This window comes from Erigeron canadensis, chromosome 1, assembly GCF_010389155.1.
Source record: "Erigeron canadensis isolate Cc75 chromosome 1, C_canadensis_v1, whole genome shotgun sequence".
NCBI lineage: Eukaryota > Viridiplantae > Streptophyta > Magnoliopsida > Asterales > Asteraceae > Erigeron > Erigeron canadensis.
In genome coordinates this window covers 37,388,610-37,395,074 of record NC_057761.1, presented here as the reverse complement: position 1 = coordinate 37,395,074, position 6,465 = coordinate 37,388,610, and the positions used below count along the sequence as shown (strand labels likewise).

Below are 6,465 nucleotides of genomic sequence, written 5' to 3'. Positions count from 1 at the left end.
ATGGTGGTCATTTGTTTTTCTCAAATCTGCTTGAATGTTATTTTCCACCCCATCCAATGGCATATGAATCGTCTTCACTCATGTGGAAGCCATTTGGAATTGCAAGATAGTGGTTTAAAGAGATTGAGATAGAAGTTTAAAGTTTAGTTAATAAAAATTTTAAAAAAAATAAAAAGAAAGGAAAGTGGGGAGAGGTGGTGGGACATTCGGTGCAAGTGGGAAGAATTGGTAAGGTACTCCCCACCTTGAGTGCTTTGAAGTTCAAATCGGATAACTACTCTATTAGTACAGATTGATCACCGACTACAAACCAGGTCAAATTCAGAGATCAAATATTGCCTAAAGTCAATGAAGTACACCTTTTCTTTAGCCCCAAAACACTATTGCCAAGTAATAAAAATAATAATAAAAGAAACTTCTTTCTTTCTACAACATTTTGGAAACTTTGTCTATTACATGCCATAAGTAACCCTGTTTAGTTCTCTATGTATGTTACTTTGTGTCCGTTTCAAAACCTCATTTGTTTACAACCAAATTTCATAAAACAAACCACTAGGGTGGTTGATATTTGGATACGTGTCTCCAAAAGGATGAAATTTCATTCAGGTCATGTATTTAATCCTTGGTTTCTTAAAAGAAAAAGATCCTAGTAACAAATTGGCCACCAAGGTTCACCTGCTTTGACTCCAGGCTCACAAAGCGAGTCGGTTCTTGGGATTAGCCTGCTTGCAAAGCAAGTAGGACACCCAATGTTAATAAAAACTAGATTGAATAAAACAAAAAGTTCTTTTCATTGTTAGAATTGAGTTATAAAACTCACCTTCTTGTTATATTATTAAGATCGATTAAGATTATGATCGTAAGTTTTTTTTTTCTTTGAAGGGTATAATCCTACGATGTATCCATACATTTTAATAGAGTGAAGATTTATATGTAATGACATACTAAAAGTGACCCTAAATCTAAGTACTCGATAAGAAATATTCCTTGAATTTGTAAGAACATGTATGAATTTTGGGTTCTATAACACTTTTGATCACTTTCCTTCAAACTTCTCAACTGAATATGAGATGATTCATCTAATCCCACCCTATATTATATGTTGTACTTCATTTTTGGTGTTTAAGAACACAGAAAGCTATCATGTTATCCTATTTATCGCTCTGTTTCTTGTCTCACCATCAACATTTCGATCAGTTGCCTTCCTTCTTTTTGTTTAATAACTACTTGAGCCACTTCTTTTAAAAGATGTTGACAATGTCAGTTTCTCACAGTATATATTTGGATAAGCGAGCTGCGGCACTGTCAAATTAACTCAACTACCAGATAACCAGAATGATTGTCTACTAATCTCATGAGCATAAATCAATGTTGCTGATCAATCCTCCTTGTAACTAAATTTCTTTCATCAAATTGGTTTATGCCTGATTTCGTTACTTAACTTTTAATTTGCTTACTCCTTGTATATTTGCATGCATATTGATGCTTTCAATGTTTGTGTTCCTTTTTTTTTCTCTGTAATTCTCAATTGATAAAATCCTCAACATCATCAGTGTTTTTAATAAAATGCCACTAGAATTGACACCACATATGTAATAGCCATAAAATTTAGAAACTAGTTACACTTTTATATTTTGGTAATCAGTTGTCCAGTTTGAACACTATTTGGCGTTAGTCGATCGTCAAAATCATCTGAAGAGTGACCTTCCTTGGTCATATAGAAAATAGTCAAGGAGTCAGGATTGAATGAGCTTGTATTCCAAAATTCTTTAATCTTTGATGTTTATGTCAAAGAATTTTGATTGGAGAGTCAGTTTTATTAAATTTCTTTTGTACTTAAGTTGCTTTCAAAAGATTCTTATATCTCTAAATTACAACTCTCTAATAAAACTATGTTTTTAAAGCCTTCAAATAGTAAAAATCGCTTTCAAAAGGGTAAAGAATAGAGATGCATTCCAATTCGGATGAACTTTGACTTTTTTCAAGTCAAATATATTATTTGTCTGATGCAAATTTACATGAGCAGAATACAACTGGCTTAGAAAAAGCCTTATTTTATTGACACATGACACGTTGTGGATAAACTATGTTTAACAAGTTGGTTAAAATTAGAAGCAAATGAATGTAATGGCTAGAATCTTCTTGGGGAGTATGACTCTAGTTGACAACCTTCTCAAAAAAATGGAAAGTATGATACCTTGTCCCTTGACTATATCAGATCCCCATCATGACCTCTCCGTAAGGTTTTGATAGGGGTGAATTACGTTGGCTTAATACTTATATGATTTGGGTATCCCTATGAGCCGAACTCATCACGTCTCTCAATTTCCAATGTGGACTCAGGCTACAATGATAACACGTAACTCCATGTATTGATGGATTGATACAAACCTTCTACTTGTATCAAGAGTTCTTGTAGAAATATGATAGAAACTTCTTTCTTTACACACAATGCAATGTGAAATGCTCCGTATGATAATTAATTACCTATTGCACCCCATAGGATGACTGTATGAACATCCTTTAAACAGTTACATATTTGCTACACTACTTGCAGTGATTTGGTGCATTAGTGGATAAGAGATTATATTAATTAGAGATTAACATTGTTTAATCATTGCTTAACAAGAATGAGGTGAAAAGGTATACTACCTTTTCAAAAAACATATAGCCAAGTTGGAGCTTTGCGAGCCAATTCTGTAGTAGTTGATCAAGTCCTTATAAAATCCCAACTATCACCCTTTGTAAATTCATACTCACTGAATTACAGCTAATACCTAAAATCGTTTATTCATACAAACTCACATAGCAAACATGTATTCACGAATACTGCTAGCAGTATTAGTAATAGTAGTAGTAGTAGCAACCGCATTTTTGTGGCCAGTAAGTTCTCAACAGACAGATTGTGAAAGATCATGTGGTCATATTGATATTCCATTCCCTTTTGGTTTAGAAAAATGGTGCTACCACAGTAAAAATCAACTTGTTACTTGTAATCGATCATCTACTGGCGATCCCATACTTTTCCTTAATGATAGCCCCATTGTTATTAAAAGAATGTTGCCTGCCGACAGCCCATGATTGCAATGACAACAGCCCTGATCAAAATATACGCAACAAGGCATGGCTGAGTTTGAAGAATTTCTGGATCTCAGACAACAGCTTTGTTGCCATTGGGTGTGAGACCGACGCGTACGTGATAGGAAGGAAAAAAAAGGACCAGGTCATTACTGGATGTGTCACTACATGTGATGACAACAGTACGTAATGGTAACACAAATGGATCTTGCTCTGGAAATGGGTGTTGTGAAATGACGTTTCAAAAAGGGTTGGGCTATTCACAAGTGAGAGTAAGTAGAAACAATACAATGCCATTGAAATCTTGTAGCCATGCTTTTGTCGTTGAAAAAGGGGGGTACAACTTTTTATCCACTGATCTTGCTGATTTTGGAAAAGAGGAGATGCCGATGTTACTTGTCTGGGCAATTGGAGACAAGACTTGTAAAGAGGTTGATAAGGGAGCCGATGATTTCTTATGCAAAGGAGATCATCAAAAATGCATTGAAGATTATGATGGTCCTGGGTATCGTTGTCATTGTAGGGAGGGTTATGCTGGCAACCCATATATTAAAGATAGCTTCACAAGTATAAGTGTAAATTCCACACATATAGCTTCATTTATATATATATATGGGATAAGTGTCTGGGAATGTAATGAACTATGCACGAATGTTTATGTTATGTAATGAACTACTTGGATGTTTATTGTATGTAATGAACTTTCAAATTCAGGTTATTGGATGTATCTGACTAATAAAAACTTACAAGTGGCAGCTTATATGGTTGCCACATATACCTGGTTGCATTCAATAAATAGGATTTAAAAGTTCATTACATATAATAAACAGCTAAGTAGTTCATTACATAACATAAACATTTTTTCATAGTTCATTACATTCCCAGGTACTTATCCCTACATATATATCCCCCACATAATGCAACAAAGTTAAACATTAAAGTAGTATAAAAAACAATCATTTTTTCATAACGGAAAATCATTGTGTGTCATGAATATCTTAGTGCATTATACGTGTGATCAATCGCCATTCATTAGTTTTATCACGATCCAATGGGCCAAGTATATATATATATATGTATGTATTTATATGTGTGCGCGGGCGTGCACTTTTTTCACTCTGTTTCAGTCCATTCTGCACAAGACTTTGTCGATAACAACACCATTTGATCGCCATTTGCTATTCAACAAATATTGGTGAGTGTAAAGTCGGAACTCATAATTGCACAGAGAAACAGAAATCATTGATAAGGAAGGAGTCTATACTTGCGTTGGAAATGAATTACGCATTGTACAGATTCCCATAGGTAAGTAAAGTCACTGATGGTTAAGCTATATGTTTGGTGTGATACTATAAAAAGTCAAATTATTATTGGTGTACTCGGTATTCAAGTCAAATGTTCTTTGCAGGTACCTCCCTCCCTCAGTTGCTGGCTTATTTCTGCTTTTACTCTTTACCTGGATATACTTAGGACTCAAAAGGCCTAAGAATTTGATTCTTAGAGAAAAGTTCTTCAAGCAAAATGGTGGAATAATGTTGCAAAAAATTTATGGGGATGGGGTTCCCAAATACAAGCTAAACTCTTCACGGTAGAGAAGCTTGAGAAGGCAACCAACAACTATGACCAGAGCAGGATTATTGGAAAGGGTGGCTTTGGCACAATATTTAAAGGAGTTCTACCTGATGACATAATAGTTGCCATAAAAAAGTCAAAGATAGTAGATCAAACCGAAACCCAAGTCTGAGCAATTTATCAATAAAGTGCTTATCCTTTCTCAAGTTAATCATAGAAATGTGGTCAAGCTGATTGGTTGCTCCCTGGAAACAGAAGATCCTTCATTAGTTTATGAATTTATCCCAAATGGCACCCTTTATGATCACATCCACAATAAATGCAACTCAAAGGCGATTACTTGGGACATTCGACTAAGAATTGCAATGGAGATAGCAATAGCACTTTCGTATTTACACTCTGCAACATTTGTCCCAATCGTTCATCGAGAGGTGAAGCCAATGAATATACTTATTGATAGCAGCCATGTAGCAAAAGTAGCTGATTTTGGAGCGCCACGTCTAATTCCTATGGACAAGTACGAGTTCGCAACAATGATGCAAGGAACACTAGGCTACTTGGATCCTGAATACTTGTTGACAAGTCAACTAATTGAAAAGAGCGATGTCTATAGTTTCGGGGTAGTCCTAGTGGAAATTTTAACAGCAAAGAAGATTCTTAACTTCGATAGCCCAGAGAACGTAAGGAATATAACCTTACTTTTTCTAGCTTGTTTAGAAGATGAGACTCTATTACAAGTTTTAGATGAAAACTTGCGACTAAAAAAAGTTCCTCATGATATCATCCTAGTTTCAAGGCTTGCAAAAAGATGCTTACACATTCAAGGAGACGAAAGGCCTACCATGAAGCAAGTAGCATTAGAGTTGGAAGGAATATCAGCATCAATGATTGACAAGCATCCATGGGTGATAAGTACTTCGAATGAAGAAGCAGTTGAATAGAGTTATCGACACAAATCATCCCTGTGGGTTACCCAAATAATCAAGTTTTATCCCTGAAGATCCGAAACCTCAAGGTCAATCCTTTATGGAAGGATAAGGTTCCTATTTGGTCCTTTGACTTGTTGACCGTTATCTTTCCTCCGTTAACACCCCACGTGCCTCTCACGTGAGGGATATTCCAGTCTTTTTCTTAAATAAAGGACCGTTGGTGAAATTTTTTTACTCTAATAAAAAACCTTGATTAAATTATCTCAGTTTTATTTTCAATCTAAAACCTTAAAGCAAAGAGATATCTACAATAAAAAATAAAAAATAAATTTCTCCTCCTCAAATTAAAATAAAAAACCAACCTACCTAATCCCCATTTCTATATTCAATCCATCCATTCTTCGTATATACAGATATACTTATGTATGTATGGACTTCATCAATCCATTGATATCTATATCTCCATAACATACCCAATCTAAATATACATACACAACCCCAATCAGATATATATATATATATATATATATATATATATATATATATATATATATGAGGTTAGGGTTTATGTGGTTGTTAAACACCAAAGCTTGGGTATAAAACCCCTCACATCTTGTTTTTTTTTAATCCATAAAAAGCATGGGGACCAAGCATTTATAGATAAAAAAGCATTTCAGACGTTTTTGTTGGAATCCAAAATTTGTTTGGGTATGTATAAATATAAATATAGATATAGATACATATCTATACATAGATATGTAGATTTGTATATGTAAAATGTATATATAGATATAGATAAAGATGGTGACGATGATGATAGATCAAGTTGCTTATTGTATGTATAAATTCATGATGTTGTTCCCTAGTCTTTATTGGTGACAGATTT

The 6,465-nt window shown here is 34.4% G+C and overlaps 1 pseudogene; it reads left to right on the top strand.

Annotated features, from left to right (window-relative positions):
• Positions 1-2,814: 2,814 nt before the first annotated feature.
• Positions 2,815-5,591, top strand: LOC122591545 (annotated as a pseudogene).
• The last annotated feature ends 874 nt before the right edge of the window (positions 5,592-6,465 follow it).